Genomic DNA, 20409 nt, shown 5'->3' with positions numbered 1-20409 from the left:
AATATCAGTAGGCTTCTTCCTCTGTGGGACCGCCATTAACCCCTAAAATTTCGTGACGATCCGATCAAAATTGCGACCTGTAGCGTGATTACAAAAAAATCGGAAAATTGGATGCATTATCGACTATTGCCATATCTCTGCTATTTGACCACCTACGACAACCTACTTTACATCGTTGTAAAGGTGATATTTTCTACTTTCCTTGCCAGGTTTTGCTTTTGATATACCTCTTAAAGAAACAGAGATATTGGCTTTGAAATAAAATGTTGACTTTTCTCCAAATAAGTGTTTGCCCATTCCGACCTCTAAATATTATCCGACCGTCACCAAAATCAATAGGCTTCGTCATCTGTGAGACCCCCATTAACCCTCAAATTTTCGTGACGATCCGATCAAAATTGCGACCTGTAGCGTGATTTCCAAAAAAATAGAAAAATGGGATGTATTACCGACTATTGCGATGTCTCCGTTATTTGGTTACCTACGCCGACCTAGTTTGCATCATTGTAAAGACGGGATCTTCTTCTTTTATAGTCAGGCTTTGCTTTTGGAAAATTTTCAACCAAAGCTGTGATATTCGTCAATATAATTAAAATCGCAAAAACGAAAATTGGGGTTTTATTTGCTACTATTGTGATATCTTCGTTGTTTGATCACCTACGAGCACCTACCTTACATCATCTGAAAGGTGATATTTTCTACTTTCATTGTCGGGTCTTGCTTTTGGTATATCCCATATAGAAGCTGAGATATTCGCTTTGGAAAAAAACCTTGTCATTTTATCCACCTAAGTTTTTTGCCCTTTCCGACCCCTAAATATTATCCGACCATCACCAAAATCAATAGGCTTCTTCCCCTCCGGAACCCCCATCAGCATGCAAAATTTCGTGACGATCCGATCAAAATTACGACCTGTAGCGTGATTACAAGGTTTAGATGGACAGACGGACAGACGGACAGACGGACGGACGGACACACATAGCCAGATCGACTCAGCTCGTCGAGACATTCATTTTGGTATATATAAGTATGGGTCTACGACCATTATTTCGATGCGTTACAAACTTTTTGGCCAAAACCAACTTATAATACCCTCCCCACATAGTGGTGTAGGGTATAAAAATCTATCCCCGAATCAATATTTTAAACATATCAATGTTTATAAAAATGTTTTGGCGGATCAATATTTTAGTTCATTATACCCTTTTTATGGTTTTAACTGCGTATATTGGGTTGTAATGAATAAAATAGTTTTAACTATTATATATTAATATATTTAAAACTGTGCTTAAATTCGTCGCTATCCGCTTGTACTTAAAAACTGGTCTGTACCTTCTAACAAATTGTAAGAAATTCTACTCGCGGGGTCACAATTTTTGTTCGTTATAATCGCGGTCATTTTAAGAAGTTGAATGTCTGTACAAATGTTAAGAAAAAATCTTTTGGAACACAAAACTTTGTTCGTTATAAACGTAGTTTCTTATATCCGATTTTCGCTATATCCGAATTCTACTGTGTAATTCTTTGTTTTAGCTTACTTTTGCATATAAAGCATTAAAAATGTATAGAAAACCCATAAGTTCACCGCTATTAGTTTTTGCCTCAAAAACAGGCCAAATTACCTATAGTGTACTAGTATAAAGGACAAATTTCAAAGACTGCGCTAAGCGTTTGTCATGAAAGCCATACAATGACTGAAAAATATTCAGCGTTGTAAAAAACAAATTGCATTTGAAAGAGGAAGAGTTGCATGATAGCGAAGCCATCCCACACACACACATATGTCTAAATTATTTTCTATTTTTTATTAAATACAACAAAAAAGATTTTTTCAAATTGGACCAATATTAAAGAAGTTATGAGTATCTCTTTACATATGGTTTTTACAGAATTCGACTTTTTCAAGGCGCGATATTTCTGGATCCGTTGGTCGAAAAAAATCAGAAAATATATTGAAATACTTCGTAGATGAACAGCATCGCCACAGCAAAAAAATAAAGGAAATCAAAAACCTCATATTGAAAAAGTCTCCGATTTTACTCAGAAAACCCCATATGAATAATTTTTGAACAAATAAATGTACACTTATATCGATTTCTCTTTTTTTGTAATTTCGTGCGTGAGTGTGCGTGTTCGTGCCTTCTTGAAAATCGCCGTGTTTGTGCGTGAATGTGCATAAAAATTTTGGTCCGTGTTCGTGCATGTTCGTGCCTAATTTTTTAGGCACGCGCCCATCTCTAGTTTTTACTTAAGAACCTCTTATACAAGCTTTAAAATTTTAATGAAATATGTATGCAGAGAAATGCTATTACATCATGGTGATCTCTCCTAGCATGTTAAATTATTGGCATTGCCTTCATTGACAGTCTGTGAAATCAATATAGAACTTTACGGTAGGTTATTCAAATTTAACACAGAATTTTTATCCAACCGAATTTTAAAATGATAATCTGAGCGTATATACCCTTACATATATTTCGGCAACACCGACTACAACTTTTTAAATTGTTCATGTTGCTACTTTTCGATGTAAGATACAGCAGAATCAATATGGAACATGCATTACGGAATTCCTTAGGGAAAACATATGTATAAGCATGTATGGTCCAAGTATAGGAAAAAAGTTAGAAATGGTGCATGTTTTATTAATTTTCAGTGGTATATAAAATTACCCTCGGAGTCGACTTCGAAGTCGGAGTCGTGAAAAAAACTGGCCTGGAGTCTGAGTCGAAGGAAAATGGCCACGGTGTGCCTTAACCAAATTTAAATGGAAGGTGCTTACACCTGGGAAGTTTTAGCAGATTCTGAAACTACAATGCTCATGGGTAAGGAATATCAAGAAACCAAAAAACGCCGTTTTTACGATTTTGCTGGGAAACCGCGAGTCCTATGTAAATGGGCCTATAGAAAATATTATAAATTCTCCACAAGATTGACCTTTATGACATTGTCGTAGGTTTTACCGTTTTTGAGATATAGAAGTTCAAATTGCGACAATGCACTGACTGTATCGCCCCTTTATAAAACAATATCATGCTCAGTGCGCCTTAACTAACTTTTAATGAAAAACGCTTACACAGGGGAATTTTGTGAATTCTGAAACAGCAATGCTCATAGATGAGAAAAATCCCAAAAAATTGCTATAAGGATTTTTAAATAAATCGCGGTCAAAATTCACATTTTTAGGTGTTTTTTATGTTTTTTGTTTTGCTTGGAAACCGCAAGTCCTATCGGAATGGGATAGGAGATATAGAGGTTCAGTTCAAATTTTTAGCTTTCTATCTTAAGTCTTCAATATTTCGCTTGAAAACAGCAAGTCATGTCAAAATAGGACTAAAGAAAGTTTTGTAGCTGTGAAAATTCTCTACAAGATTGTCTGATTCATTTCTTCTTAGGCTGTACCATTTTTGAGATATATACGTTTAAGTTGGGAAATTGCAGTCATAACATTGTTTTATATGGAGACTTGTCCCAATTTGAACTTCTATATCTCAAAAACGGTAAAACCTACGAAAATGTCATAAAAGTCAATCTTGTGGAGAATTTTCACAGCTATAATATTTTCTATAGGCCCATTTACATAGGACTCGCGGTTTCCAAGCAAAATCGTGAAAACATAAAGAATCCCTAAAAATGTGAACTTAAATCGCGATTTATTTGAAAATCCCTCCGGCAATTTTTTTGTTTCTTGATATTTCTCATCTATGAGCATTGTGGTTTCAGAATCTGCAAAAACTTCCCAGGTGTAAGCACCTTCCATTTAAAATTAGTTAAGGCGCACCGTGTGGACTGGACAGCAGATAAACTGTCAGTCAAAATCAGTTCTTTCCCTTTGTTTTGTTTTGCTATGAGTATATGTATATGGCGAAAACCAAAAATGTGTTACAATCGATGAATCTGAGTTTCACCCATTCAGAATTCGCGAACTGTTAACATATTCTATATTGTATGATATACATTCTTTAAAATGAAGTGTTTTAGGAGGAATCCCATAAGGTCGACCATTAAAATTAATTTACGTGGAAGCTGTGTTGGCATCAATGTAGAAAAATAGGTAAAAATGGGTTGAAGCCAACAAGTTTTGTTATGCTCCCTTCCTATTTCTGGCTTAACCTTACATTTTATAGACATATGCTCAAAGAAAGACTCAAAGAATACTCCATGGGCAATATGATACTAGTGTATCATTTTTCGATATATCCACTACATTCACCTAAAATTGATGCTGACATTTTGAAGCCGGAATTTCGGGGTTTTTTGAATTGTTTTAATAATTCGGACGCGCAACAAGAAAATATTCAAAACTCATAATAGGATTATAAAATTCGTGATTTTACGTTGTTTAATGCATATCTCATGAGTGTGCTCCTTACAGCATCCTAGTAATTGTAGTCTAAAGGCCAATATTTGATGCGTGAATTTTTTTAAAAAAAAACCTATTTTTTGCGTTTAAAATTTACAAGTGCCATTCAATTTCCTTTGTACCCCGCGTGAATTTAGTTTTTTTTTACGCGACGAATCTAATGATACCTTCCGCGATAGAATGCATCCACTAAAACCGCGGATATAGATACCCTGAAAATAGGAAAATCAGCAAAAATTTATTTTGATAAATCCGCGTAGTAAACCTCGATTTTCTTTAAAATTTTTTACGTAAATGGAATCCTTTATACGCGATTATAATATTTGCGAAAACGCGTCATAAATTACAGAGATTCGCGAGTAATATGGGGTTTTTACCAAAAATAGAATGTGGAGGCACATCCGCGGTTCTTGAGTAATCTGTTTGACATATGTGTATATAGACGTATTTTTGATGGGTGCTACTGAAATCGGATGCGCATCAAAATCGTATCCAAATTGCGCGATTTTTACCCACTTTAAGGTTTTTTGCATTGTGTGATGCAACTGGCGGCACACTTTGACCGCTGAGTGAAACATCGAAATATGCATAGATATTGAAAGAGATCGTTCGCGGACGCAAGCAAATTCAGAGACACCCAATTATTTTCGAAATTAGTTTTTTTATTATTATTTTTTATATTTATTATAAAATGTATCTTGTTGAAATAAATATTATATTATGTATATTAATCACCAAAACTTAAGATTGTATACAAGTAAATGAACAAAAATTGGCTGACAATGTGAATGCTATAGCATTCACGTCATTTTGCATCGGAATGCTATAGCATTGACGTCCGCGAACGTGTTAACTAATTCGCGAATAATAGGCTTTTTAATTTCCACATTTTTTGAATGATTGTAATTTCAATATTACTCTTAATTTCTTATCCTTATAAGTTATCACAAGCCAATAACCTTTCACGATGGTAAACCATATTTCTTGATGAAGTTTTACTTACTTACTTAGCTGGCCTTTTACAGAGCATTTGTTCCATAAGCCGAACTAAGAAAAAATCTCCAATCCTCTCTGTTTGCTGCCGTATTTTCCCAATCTGGGATATGTAGCTTTCTGATATCTCGTTTGACTTGTTCGATCCAACGATCCAACGATCTGCGAGAACCTCCATGCGGCCCGTATTTATACGCCTTTTTAGCAAGTTCATCATCATTCATTCTTATAACATGGCCTAGCCATCGCAATCGTTGTATCTCGATTCGTTCAACTACATTGATGTCATTGTATAGTTGATACAGCTCGTTGTTCATACGACGCCGATATTCGCCGTCAACACAGATTGGCCCGTAGATCTTTCGAAGAATTTTTCTCTCGAACACACCAAGCACTGCCTTATCTGCTTGAGCAAGTACCCATGCTTCGGAACCATACATTAGCACGGGTAGTATCAGTGTTTTATAAAGTGTTACTTTTGTTTGACGAGAGGTGGCTTTATTCCTAAACTGCTTACTCAGCCCAAAGTAGCATCTGTTAGCCAACACTATTCTTCTTCGTATTTCACAACTGATGTTATTTGTTGTGTTTATGGCGGTGCCGAGGTAGACGAAGTCCTTTACTACCTCAAAATTGTAGGTACCAACATTCACAGATGGTGCGGGGTTAGTGGACATATTACGCGTCGATACCATCAACTTGGTTTTTTGACCGTTTACTGCCAAACCAACTTTAGCAGATTCTCTTTTGACTTTTGCAAAGGTGTCAGTTACTTCCTTTACCGATCGACCCATGATGTCAATGTCGTCGACATAAGCCAGTAACATATGGCTGTTCGTGTATATCGTTCCATTTCTTTTGACCTTCGCGTCTCGTATGACCTTTTCCAGCAGGATGTTGAATAGATCACACGACAGGCCGTCTCCTTGTCTGAAACCTCTTTTGGTAATAAACTCTTCGGAGAGGTTCTTTCCTATTTTAACTGAGGATCTCGTCTCAGTTAATGTCATTCTACAAAGCCGAATGAGCTTTGCAGGAATACCAAACTCAGACATGGCTTGGAACACCTTTGAACGTATAGGGCTGTCGAATGCTGCTTTATAATCGACGAAAAGATGGAAGGTGTCGATCTGCATTTCTTGGGTCTTTTCCAGGAGTTTTCTCAAGGTAAATATCTGGTCAATGGTGGATTTGCCAGGTCTAAGCCGCACTGATAGGGTCCAATAATTTCATTGACCATAGGCTTTAGTCTCTCACACAATATGCCAGATACTATCTTATATGCAATAGGGAGCAGACTTATGCCTCTGTAATTGGAGCACACAGTCTTATCACCCTTCTTGTGGACTGGACATAGGATGCTCACGTTCCAATCGTCGGGTACGCGTTCTTCCTGCCAGATGGTGCTAACTATCTGATTCATACACCTTATCAGCGTGTCGCCTCCGGTTTTGAACAGCTCGGCTGGTAGGCCATCTGCTCCTGCCGCCTTATTATTCTTCAGCCGGTTTATTGCTGTCCTTACCTCATCCTGGCTGGGCGGTATACATTCAATACCATCTTCTGGAATTGGAACTGTGGTATCTTCGCCATCTTCACTGCTGTCGGATACCAACAGTTTGGAAAAATGTTCTTTCCATATCCTGAGCACACTATCTGTATCAGTTACCAAATTACCTTGTTGGTCTCTACAGGAGGATATGCCTGTACCAAAGCCTTCAGTTTGATGCTTCACTCTTTGGTAGAATTTTCGGACTTCGTTCTGTCTCCTGTACATCTCTATTTGTTCACACTCCCTCTTTTCCATCTCTCTCTTTTTCCTGCGGAAAATACGTTTCTCCTCTCTCCTTTTCTCCCGATACCTCTCTCGTGCGCTACGCGTTGCTACTGATTGTAAAGTAGCCCTATATGCCGCATTTTTTTCTTCGGTAGCAGCACGGCACTCCTGGTCATACCATGGATTCTTTGGTGGAGGTCTCTGGTATCCAAGTACTGATTTTGCGGCTGTTTGCATGGAGTGGGCAATATTTTGCCATTGTGCTGATATGTTATCGGGACGAGAAGCGCTTTCATTAAGCAATTGGGTCAGTTGAGTGGAATATGCCTTGGCTATCTGTTGTGTTTGCAGCTTAGCGATGTCCAACTTTCGTGTTGTGTCTGTCCGTGCTTTATTTGCAACGTTTAGACGGGTACGTACCTTTGCTGCAACGAGGTAATGGTCCGAGTCTATGTTTGTTCCTCGGAACGATCGTACATCCAACACGCTCGATGAATGTCTTCCATCTATCACAACGTGATCAATTTGATTTATTGTTCTTTGGTCTGGAGACAGCCAAGTGCCCTTATGAATATCGAGATGCCTAAATCTGGTACTGCTAACTACCATGTTTTTTTCCGCTGCGAAGTCTATCAGCCTCATTCCATTGTCTGATGTTTCACTATGTAGACTAGCCCGACGCCCAAACCCAAGTTTTTAACGTTCTTACAGGTGAACGCGCGGCACATGTTAGCTCACTACCTTTAACGGGTGTTAAAGGCAGCTCCCCAGGTGACACCACGGGGAGGTCTGTGTCCACTTGAGATGAGAGAGGGACCAAGATAAATCCCGGACTTTACCATGATAAAGCCGGTCAGGACCGTTCCTTGGTATCTTTCATCCTCTACGTCACCCAATGAAGTTTTAGCAGTACACATTAATTATTGTATGGGATTTTAGCGAAATAGTTGGAGAACTCCCAAATATTTTTTCTAATTTTTCGAATCAAACCAAAAAATATATTTGCAACTATATTTTCCAACAATAAGTTTTTCTCCTTTGTTGTTGCTATAATATGCAATTTTTGTACCCAATCTCTATAAATTTGGTATCATATTTTTCTACGCATTGTCTAGATTCCGCATATATTTTTTAATTTATTTTTTGAGGGTTTGTACGGACTCTGGGACAGGATAATTTGGATTTTTTTTTTATTTCAGAAAATCAATACATAGATTACTATAAAAATCTAATACTATGGTAGTAACAATTATAATTTCATAAAGCAAAACAAAAAAAAAAATACAATCATTAGGTAATTAAAAAAAAGAAAAAATAAAGAAGAAAATATTACGGCTCCCCAGCCATATGAATATTGAACATTTTATAAATGTGTAAAAGTTTTTATTTAAGTTTTAGGTCTCATAGTACAGAGGAATACTAAAAAACAAGTGAATTTTTAGATCACAATTGGAAAAAAATACATTTTCAGCTTTTTCTTAAAGGTGGAGTAGGAATATGAAAACATTCTCAAGAAAGGAGGAAAAAAATTCCAAACTCGATAAACCCGAACGAGAAATGAGTGTTCAAATGTAGTATTTCTAATCAAAGGAACATCAATTTGTATGTTACGCGTTGAATTAATAAATGAAAATTGATTAGCTAATATTTCAGGCTCATGAAATTTTATAAGCTTATAAAAATGTAAAATGACTCTTTGATTAATATAATTCTGAAAAGTACAACCAAGAAATACTTCCATTAGCTCAAAAGTACGCACATGATCATATATGCTTATTTGATAAACATATCTAACAATTTTTCGAATAATACTTTCAATTCTATCTAGATTATATGACCAGGTTCCAGAAAAAACTTCAATTCCATAATTTACCAAAGGCATCAACATAGAAAAAGCTAGTTTTTTCCTCACAGCAGTTGGCGTATACGCTTTTAGTCTATAAAGTCTTCTTAAAATAAGGCAAACTTTTCTGGAAATATCATTAATATGCTCACTGAAAATAAGACTCGAGTCAACATTTACGCCAAGACATTTCATAGAATCCACAATCTCAATATATGTAGTACCAATTTTAATTCTGGAGCGAGTCGAACTTTGATTCCGCGGACGAAAAACCATTGCCTTGCTTTTGAGAGGATTTATTTCCAACTTATTTAAAGACAGTAAATTAGAGACATGAAGAAGGTGGGAGTTTATAGCAGTATCAGAATCGTAAGACGTAAATAAAAGAAAAAAATCATCAGCAAATACATAAGGATCGCAAATTGGGCTTTTGAAGGCAGTCACAATATCGTTAATGTATGAAAGAAAAAGTATGGGACCCAATATTGACCCCTGCGGCACACCTGACGTCACAAGCCCTATAGACGATTCAAATCCATTTACCGAAACATACTGTTTTCGATTTTTAAGGTATGAGCAAATTAACTGACACGCAGTTTTAGAAAATTTACAGTGGTCGCGAAGCTTTTCAAGCAAAACATAATGATTGACACGATCGAACGCTTTTGTAATATCCAAAGAAACAAGTGTACAGCTAGAATGTTGATTTAATTGTTGCCTAATGGAATCAGTAATTGAAAGTAGAGTCGAGGTTGTGTTGTGGTTTTTTCGAAAAGCAAACTGAAAAGGACTAAAAAATGAGGTTCGACGATAATGCTCAATTATTTGGTCCTTCATAACATTTTCAAGAATTTTTGATAAAGAAGATAGTATGGAAATCGGTCTATAGTTCCTAATATTGTTTTGAGCATCTTTAGGTATCGGTATAATTTTACCAAGCTTCCAAGCATCAGGAAAACTGGACACAGTAAGAATAGTATTTAAAATATGCAACAAGACATTAGAAATTGCAGGAAATATTTGTTTAATGAATTTGATCGGCACCGAATCATAACCTGAGGCGTTGGATTTAATAGAAGTAAGTGATACTAATAGTTCATATTCAGAAATAGAACGAAAAGAAAAAGCATTTGCATCTTCAACAAAACTATCAAAATCGAAAGAAACATTATCTAAGGGACACATATTACTCAAAAAGTTATTTGCTATTGTTTCAACTTCACTTTCTTCAATTTCAACATTTTCACGATCAATGCAACCTAATTGCCGAATTTTTTTCCACATTTGAGTGCCATTGACATCGGCAAAGTAAGATCTGCAAAATTGAAAACGTATTTTCCTAATTATTGACTTGGCCTTATTCCGTAAACGCTTATAAAACTTCCAGTTTTCATTGTTTGGATTTCTAATAAAGGCAGAATAGGCTCTATCCCTCTCCTTCCTAGCTTGTATAATTTCTCTCGAATTCATCCACGAATGATCCATAGAGTTTGCTCTTACTCTTGCTATTGGAACATTAGAGTGGAGTAGATTGATAAAGTTATTTAATATTGATAATTTGGAATCAACATCATAAACACGATATACAGAATCTAAATCAAACTCATTAATAAGTTGAGAATAATCATTTATTCTGAATTTGTTATAATCTTTAAAATCAATCCACCTTTGCCTTAGTTGGGTTTCGAACTTAAGAGAAATTTATATCAGACTGTGATTAGAAGAGAAAAACGGATATTGAATCTGGCTTTTGTGTGCTACATAAGACGGCTGACTTGTGAGAAACAAATCTAACAATGAAGTGCTGTTTGTGGGAAGATTAATATGCGTAGGTAGCGAGTTGTGAACACAATGAAGACCACATCTGTCAATAAGTGAGCGGAAATTAAACGATTTTACAGTATCAAAAAGGTTATAATTAAAGTCACCCATTACAACTATATTTGAGTATTTATCGAAGATACCTGAATGAAAACTCTCAAAGACATCAACCGAACCACTTGGTAAATAAACCACACCAACAATAAATGAAGAGTTTACGCCGAAAATTTCCACAAACAATGACTCACAAATACCATTTTTTTGATATGTATAAACATACACCACCTCCTCTGTTTGAACAGCGGTCATTTCTGATCAGGGTATATCCTGACAGGTCTAAGGAAGTGGAATAAATATTGGGTTTGAACCAGGTCTCAGAAATTCCCACAATGTCCAAACCGCAATCACCAAAAATGTGCTTAAATTCTTCTAACTTAGCATTAGAGTTAGAAGGACACAAGCTTTGAGCGTTTATATGTCCAATATTAAGGTTATTAGAAAAAGAAGATGTAATGTTTTTCAATATAGTATTATCCGTAGCTACGGGACCAAGATTAATGTTAGGACTCATCAGGATAGCAGTAATATTCATATATATTGGGGAACCGAATAGTAAGTATATATAATATATAAAAGATTTCAAATAACATTTTCAATGTGAAAAAAAATTCATTTATAGTGGTAAGACCACTTAAAAAAGAAAAAGGTTTTACCAGCAAAAAAAAACTAGGTGTGAGATTAATGGAAAATCTAACAAGTTAAAAATTACATTGATTACTTTTGAAGAAATCAACTATTCTTGAAAATTCAACATTTTTGAAACATTATTAAGCATGATAAATTTTACTTTAAGAGTTTCTCGATTTATGAGATTAAAAGATATAATTTTATTCTCCTTCTTAAGCTTGAGGCAAATTTTCCAAACTCTATTGGCCAAATTAGAATAGTTATCATTTAGATATACACGAGTTCCATCAGATCCACCAATTACATCGAAAACTTTAAGGGATTTGGTCTTATAATATGCAGCCATAACTTCATCACGCTTGCCAATATTCTTAAATTTGATTAGGATGGAATGTCGCTTTCTGATATATATGACACTATCAATATGATCCGAAATAATATCGACTTTGAGAAGACCACAGATATAAACAGCAATGTCGTTTAACTTATCAAGATTCTCAGGCAGGCCGGTTACAACAATATCCGCTCTGTTTAATCTGTGCTGAAGACAGTGATTTTGAAGCTCAAGCTCCATGAATTTATTTTTATTAGAGACATCGTTAGAACTAACAAGATCTCTGCACTCTTGTACATCATCTCTTATTTCCTGCAGACCCTTTGTTAAATCACATCGAATTTCGGTCACCATGGTTTCAAGTGTTTGTTTGAATTCAATTTGATCTTTTTTCAAATCACTTGCAAGTGAACTAAAACACTCTCTCATTGCAGCAAATTGTTGTCTAATTTCCGCTTTGAAGCCATCATCAATATCGTCTGTAGGATGATTTCCTGGATTTCCTACACACTTGGAACAGGTGTATGCAAGATTTGCGTTTTTTGACAACATTGTGAAAAAAGTCTTCGTTATGTTTTCACAATTTGCATGGAACCATGTTTCACATTTATTGCAGAGAACACAATTAGTGCCAGTTGTGTTAGCATTGCATTTTCCACAAGGATGACTCATTTTGATCGAAAATTTGTTGGATTTATATTACGAATGTGGTTCAAATAAGAATGCCAAAAGAAAATGTAAACAACGGTATAGCACCTCAAACAGCAGCGGCAACCAACAACAAAACGCACTATGACAAGGCAAATTTTGGCAAAATAAATAGATTTGCAAGTGACGAAAATAGGCAATATCACGAAAAAACTTCATATGCCCGTAATGTCAAAACTATTATTTCAGACACTTTAAGCACAAAATGATCGCTCTGTTATTGCTTTTTACCAACTACCATAGTATAGAGTTACCAGATTAATTCAAGATTAATTTTCTTCAAAGTTTTTGTATTATTTGTTGATTTTCCACGAAAATAATAATAAATTTAATAACTATTTAAACATCTACGAATAGATATGGAATGCTGTTAACGATTTATGCATACATTTTCTCATAACAACAAATAAGATATTTTTAAATATTTTTTCCTTATATCGACGCCTCCAAACAATAGTATGCTAAGTCGACTTAGCATGTTTTCAAGTTCTTTACATTTTTACATTTTACGTCCTTTAACTTAAATTCTGTCAAATTTTGGTAATGATCGGTCAATCCGAACAGAAGTTATAAACAAATGTTTACTCAGAATAGTAGTGAAGGTCAAAGAAAACTGTAAACTTTGAGAGCTTATCCTGCAAAACTCACTTTTCAGACTTAGCATACTATTATTTGGAGGTGTCGATATGAGAATAAAAACTGTGTCCTGTGCGTTTCAAATTGTAATAGCGCCATCTATGGGACAGTAGCAACACATAACCAGCTGACTTCTATGGTCACTTGACAGTTCGGACTAAAGTTTTATTTACATGCTGGACGTCAAGATGGTCTCCATTGGAAGTTCTAAAATGACATGAGGAAAAAGAAACCTTATTTTAGTGTAGAAGACAAAAAATCTTTCCTTTTTATTCGATCTCTCAAGGCAGCCGGAGGTGAGCCATAGAAGGAAGTCATAACAAGTGGTCACCATTTCTACCAAGCAATTGAATTTCCTAGAGAAGGAGAACTAGCAACATCCCTGAATTCCCATGTGAAACGCAATAGAACTGAATTAGTAATAAAAAGGGCAATGCATTTTATTGATTGCTTTATTGATCTGTGCTGAAAAATAAAGTATTTAACAAGTGTTTCTTTTACTTGTTAAATACTTTATTTTTCAGTGCTAATTATTATCAGTCATTTACTAATAACCATAAGCACTAAACAAACAAGCATAAAGACCATAATTAAATTATTGAAAGTAAAAAATAAAATTTTGAATTAAGAGAGAACTATAAAACTGAAACTGAATTAAGGTTTAATAAAAACTCAAATCAAGTGAAATACTTCGAATACTTGTTGCGGTCTAACTGCCGTCATCGTGCGGGCTCATCTCCCCTGCTGCAACGTTGAACCAACAATTTGTCAACACCTACCAGCCGCGGTGTCCAGGTATCCTGTCATCATATACATACTTACACACTTACTTTTACACTTACATTTGACTCCTGAACTGACGAACGCACTTTATCTATAAATAAAAGTAGAAAAGAAAAAAATTAACAGATTTGTAAAAAGGTAGGCATTTTAGCATAACGTCCCTTATAAAATCCGTTTTGTTGCGGATTAGTCCCTTTCGCCACAGCGTGAGCTCAAGCTAGCCCGATAGGAACCCAAATAAACCTCAGGTGGTAGTGCCCTGATTGTTTGAAATGCCATCCTTCCTGGCTTAAAGGTTGCCCCTGGAAAAAAGGAAAAGAAATACACTTTTATGATAGATTTAAACACTTAACTTACCTAAAATATACATACTTACATTTACTTAACCTATACTTACCTTCCCCAAACGGACATACAAACCTATAAGCGGCGCCTGCGGAATTCACCCAGCTGCGAGATCCTGTAAAGAAAGAAATTATTGAAATAAACATTAAATTAAAAGTAATCTATATGAATTTACTAGATGTAAAAGTAATATAAAGCCGTTCCTTAAACACCCTGTGTAATGTAATGTTTGAAGAAAATTATAAGATGTTGTCATTGGAGTAGAGGGAAGGGGATGAAGGGATAGGAAGGGGAACAAGGATGAAGATGTAGGTATGGGGCACTTCATTACATTTAAGGTGCTACGGTGCACCTTCCAGTGGGAGGGAATATCTCGGCATTCCATCAGCCGAGGTCGTATGTGATTCCTAATAACGATATAAGTTGAGGTGCATATCAGGTGTTTGTTTATTTTATTCCTCTTTTTGGGCTTCAATTTTTTATACCCTCCACCATAGTATGGAGGGTATATTAAGTTTGTTTTTCCGTTTGTAACGCATTGAAATACTCATTTGCGACCCTATAAAGTATATATATTCTTGATCAGGGTAAAATTCTGAGTCGATCTGTGCACGTCCGTCCGTCCGTCTGTGGTAATCACTCTAGCATCCACAAAAATGGAGGTAGGACGCTGGGAAAATGCGTATTTTGTTTGCAAGCAGGTCAAGTTCGATGATGGGCTATATAGGTCCACGTTTTGGTATAGCCCCCATATAACGGTACCCCCGATTTACGGTATTTTGACGTTTTTAGCTACATTTTCAGACCGATGTAGCTATATTTTGACATTTAGGGTTCTTAAGTGTCAATAAACTTATATAACAAAACTAGTGGACATAGGTCCATGTTTTGGAATAGCCCCCATATATCGTTACCGCCCGATTTCAAGTATTTTGACGTTTTAAGTCACATTTCTTGACCGAATTAGCTATAATTTGATATTTAGGGTTCTTAGTGACCAAAAAACTTATATTCGAAAAAATTATGAACATATGTCCATGTTTTGGTATAGCCCCATATAACGGTACCTCCCGATTTTCGGTATGTTGAGAATTTTACCTACAAGTTTTAACCGAATTATCTGTAAATTGAACATTTGATATTTGAAATTCCTAGTGGACACCACACCTCTCCACCAAAAATTGTCAAGAAATTTCGATGTAACGATAAAGCCCCCATATAACGGTACCTCCCGATTTTCAGCAATTTGATGATTTTAGCTACAATATTAAACCGAACTAGCAGTAATTTGACATTTGAAGTTCTTAGTGGTCACAACACCTCTCCATCAAAAATTGTCAACATAGGTCCATGTTCGGATATAGCTCCCATATAACGGTACCTCCCAATTTTCAGTAATTTTGCAATTTTAGCTACAATTTTTAACCGAACAAAATGTAATTTGACATTTGAAGGTTGTAGTGGTCACCACACATCTGCATCAACAATTGTCAACATAACCCCAATATAAGGATACTTCCTGTCCATGTCCATGTTTTGGTATAGCCCCAAAACAAACCTCCCGATTTTCCGTACCTTAGCTTTATTTTTTGGACGAACTTTCTGTAATTTGAAATTTAAAAGCCAACAAAAATTCTGCAACAAAAATTGTTTATTTAAGTTCATATTTTCGTATAGCCCACATACCTCCGAACTAGCTGTTAATGACATTTGAAATTCCCACGTTATGTACCGATTTTCGGTATTTTGAGGATTCTAGCTGCAATTTTTAACCGAATTAGGAGTTATTTGACATTAAAGGCTCCCATCAAAAACTGTCAACATAGGTCCATGTTTTTTTATTATAACCCCTATATAACGGTACCTCCCAATTGCTAGCCCACCAAAAATTGTCACCATACATAGTTAGATATAGGCACCATAAAAAAGGGCCTCCCTAATGAAGCATTTTATGTACATTATCTGACATTTTAACGTACTTACTTAAATTTGGGGACAGGAATGAAAACTAATTATTCCATTTTAGTCATAATATTTTATGGTGGAGGGTATGAAAAATTCGGCCCGGCCGAACTTAATGCTTTTTTACTTGTTTTAGTTTTTTTGTTTATAACAGCTCTACATAAAGCCTGGCATGAATGATTATTTTTGCCATAGTGCAACGGTGGTAAGTTGTCAAAAGGACCCCCCCATCCGGCGAGTACTAGCCGCGTATACGCCAGCATGCCAGCAGAGACAACAGACCTCACAAAACAGATTTAGTTCTTCACATTCCGACCCCGCACAGTGCAACCGCTATAACTTTTGCGCGCATCGTCCAATTTTGTGAACGCGAACAGATTTGAAACCAGAATTTTTTTCTTAACCTCTATGCCAAAAATTGTAGATGTGCTCGCAAAAAATTTTTTTAATTTTTTTAAAATAGAATTGCAAAGAATTTTTGGTTTTCGCCATATATAGTTTCCAAGATACCCACTTCTTCACCTGTCAACAAAGACACATTGGGTATTCTTTTTAATACGAATATTGCTGAAATATCTTCACCTATTATTGAATTGTTTATTGATAATGCTACAAATCTTTTTTCTAAAGAGTGCAACCAAGATTCGATAAATATTATTTTTAAAGAAATTTTTCGATAAACATATAAACTGGATGTTATGAATGCGTGGTAGGTGGTCTTAATGCATTTTAAGGTGGATTGAGGACTGTTGCCGTACACGTAAAAGTCATATGCGATTTTGCTTAACATCGGCGTAGTTACTAAGTAGTTTATAGTGCTAATATGAACGAAACTTCTGCTGGATTAACACTTGATATTGGCTCTTCGCTATTTTTTCGAATGTTACTCCCAATATTTTAGGTTGATTTACATAAGGAAAGATTATATTGTCGACGGGAAAAATCATTTTGTTGACTTTTATATTTTCGGCAAATATGGAGTATTGATGATTTGGTGGAAGATATTTTTGTACCAGAGGATGTGTACTGCTTCAGAATATCTGATTGATTTTTTAATGTTTCATTTGTGTCATTGCTACTTTTTTGTTGACTTAACATGTTGTTGTTGTATCAGCACAGAAAACTACGTATAAGCAGAGGATTGATGCTGGGCTGGTGCCGCTGCACGTTGGTGCAAGATTGAAAAAAAGGGTCTTATTTGAAAAATTGAAACACAAATTTTTGATAATCTGTTTTGACAGGGTTAACGAGTACAAAATTCTACCTCACTAGCCAAAATAGCAAAGTCGTATGTTTACGTCAATGTAAATAAAAGAAAAAAAGGGAGTATTTTCGTTTTGATTTGTATTTGACTATAAGTCAAATTGATTTTATTCAATAAATAAAAGTGGATGATGGTAACGATATTACCTTAGATAATTGCAACGATCTTGCAGAAAAAGCTTACTATACAGCGCGCGTTTCAACGATCCGATGGAAAGTAAAAGTAGATGAAGAGAGGTGGGAAAATGTCAAAGGAACTCAACGAAAGATTGATTGATTGATTTTTTTATGTTTCATTTGTGTCATTGCTACTTTTTTGTTGACTTAACATGTTTTTGTTGTATCAGCACAGAAAACTACGTATAAGCAGAGGTTTGATGCTGGGCTGGTGCCGCTGCACGTTGGTGCAAGATTGAAAAAAGGGTCTTAATTGAAAAATTGAAACACAAATTTTTGATAATCTGTTTTGACAGGGTTAACGAGTACAAAATTCTACCTCACTAGCCAAAATAGCAAAGTCGTATGTTTACGTCAATGTAAATAAAAGAAACAGAGGGAGAAAAATAAAAAGGCAGTATTTTCGTTTTGATTTGTATTTGACTATAAGTCAAATTGATTTTATTCAATAAATAAAAGTGGATGATGGTAACGATATTACCTTAGATAATTGCAACGATCTTGCAGAAAAAGCTTACTAGGGACCATACAGATGCGTTGGGCCATTAGGGACCCCGCGCTATAGGATCATAAGGGATCCTCAGCTGCTGCATACCCCGGATAAAACCCAGCCAAATATACTATACTGGGCCATAGGCAATTCCGGTATACGGCCGGTCATAATTTTGGCATACAACTCAGGACCCATTATTAAAGCCACACGTCCCACTATATAAAACTGCGGATCGGCTAATGGTAGCCCCAGGTAAGACTCCTTAACCCTTTCCGGCACTGCTTCAGAAGGCGTCGAGACATGCGCCAAATCACCAACTCGAGCCGTCACCGCAACCGATTGAGCCGGATCATACATAGAAGTGATGGTAAATCGGCAATATGAAATTTCATCTATTTTAGAGCAGGGAAGCTGCAGACTATGTACCAGAGATACATAGAGACACATATTTGGCTTTGTCTGGCACATTGGTCAATAATACCATGGACGGGGATAGACGTCTTAGGAGTTACTAAGCGAACTACCAGGCTGGGCGAGAGGGGAACCACACCTACTAGGGGTAGGCTTCCAAAGGAAGTTGTGGTGGAAGCGACCGAAAGACTGCTTGCTACGGACGGACGAGAAACAGACTCATTTTGCGGACGGACCCTGGGCTTTTTATATGGTTGATGCTTACGATCAGGACGAGAAGTAGGAATTTTTGATGGCGTATGGTTGCCATCGTGTAGCAAGGTATGATGCTTGTCGTTACAAATACGACAACTGCTCCTACTTCTACAATCCTTTGCCAGGTGAGACTGTGCCAGACAACGAGTACAATAGCTATACTTCACCACTGTCCTATGCCGTTTCTCCTAAGGTAAATTTCTGAATTTATTACAGATTCTATCAGAAGTCGGTGGGGTTGCAGTGACAGTCGACGCTGTGGAAGGTGTTGGTGGCAAAGGAACCACATTTGGAGGGTTAGGAGCGACATTGCTCATCGAAGTGTCAATGATCTCGGGAACAATGGACTGGGACGCTACATTGACAACTGGGCTGGGGACGGAGGAAGGCGTCACGGCGGGAACTGGAGTGGAAGGACCCATGGTTCTATCAATTTCCGCCATCAATTCGTCGTAGTCCTTTAGTTCATCAGCGAAAAATGACATTTTGTCCATATTACTAAAGAGAAAAACTAGGTTAAAGATATCGAAATTTATTCGGTCAAAACGACCAATTTAGTTATAGGCCGCCTTATAACTGTGTTCTCAATGCGAACGTCGGCGACGCGAACATGCCCATCGGGGCCGGGAAATACGTTTTCGCCCCTACCTAGTTTCCACGACGTTGGAGGGAGAGTTTCGTGACTAATCACGACGATATCATCTTTTTGAAGGTCACGTTGCGGAAATTGATGCGAAGAAACGACCTAAAATCTCTTTCTATTTCTCTGGAAGCCCCGACAAAATTCGTACCATTGTCCGACAATACGGACTGAGGACAACCACGACGAGCAACAAACCTATGAAATGCTGCCAAGAAATTTGCAGTTGATAAATCTGAGACTGCTTCCAAATGAATCGCTTTCGTAGAGAAGCACACGAAAACGCAAACATACCCTTTGGTAATTTTACAGGCACGACCCGTAAAGGATTTTACATCGAAAGGCCCAGCGAAATCTACACCAGTTGTAGTAAAAGGCCTATTAATCACGGTTCGTTCCGGCGGAAGCGCAGCCATAACTTGACTTCTAGAACGCTTCTTTTCTAATATGCAAATTCTGCAACGATTAATAACCGAACGAATCATACTTTTCAATCGAGGAACCCAATATTCAATTCGAAGAATCCTCAACATCAACTGATTTCCTCCATGAACGGAAATCTTGTGGACAAATTCCACTAAAAGTTTTACGAACCGACAATGATATGGCAGAATAATAGGATGTCTTTCCGTATACGCAAGAGTAGGAGAGTCAACTAATCTTCCATTCATACGAATTATACCATAATCATCCAAGTAGGGGTTAAGAGGAACCAAAGGACTCTTACTATTAAGCGGATTTTTTTTCTAATAAATCCCTATATCTCAATCAATCTAGTACGGGCGAAATTGATTTCCGACGAAGCAATAGTGGTGTCGGTGTAAACAAAATTACTTCTATGTCTTGGGTGAGTACGATGGAAGAATCTAAATATATACGAGACAACACGAAGAGCTCTACCCAAGCAAGAGAACCTAG

At 36.5% G+C, this 20409-nt stretch overlaps 1 protein-coding gene across 2 annotated transcripts in view; it reads left to right on the top strand.

Annotated features, from left to right (window-relative positions):
• Positions 1-20409, top strand: part of mib2 (E3 ubiquitin-protein ligase mind bomb 2) — a 361272-nt gene that overhangs the window by 284167 nt on the left and 56696 nt on the right. The gene's annotated exons all lie outside the window — the stretch shown is intronic.

The sequence above is a fragment of the Musca autumnalis genome, unplaced genomic scaffold (genome assembly GCF_047663935.1).
Source record: "Musca autumnalis isolate F117 unplaced genomic scaffold, ASM4766393v1 scaffold_2, whole genome shotgun sequence".
In the NCBI taxonomy this organism is placed as follows: domain Eukaryota; kingdom Metazoa; phylum Arthropoda; class Insecta; order Diptera; family Muscidae; genus Musca; species Musca autumnalis.
Note: the sequence above shows the minus strand (reverse complement) of the source record. Positions and strands in the feature narration are given on the sequence as shown.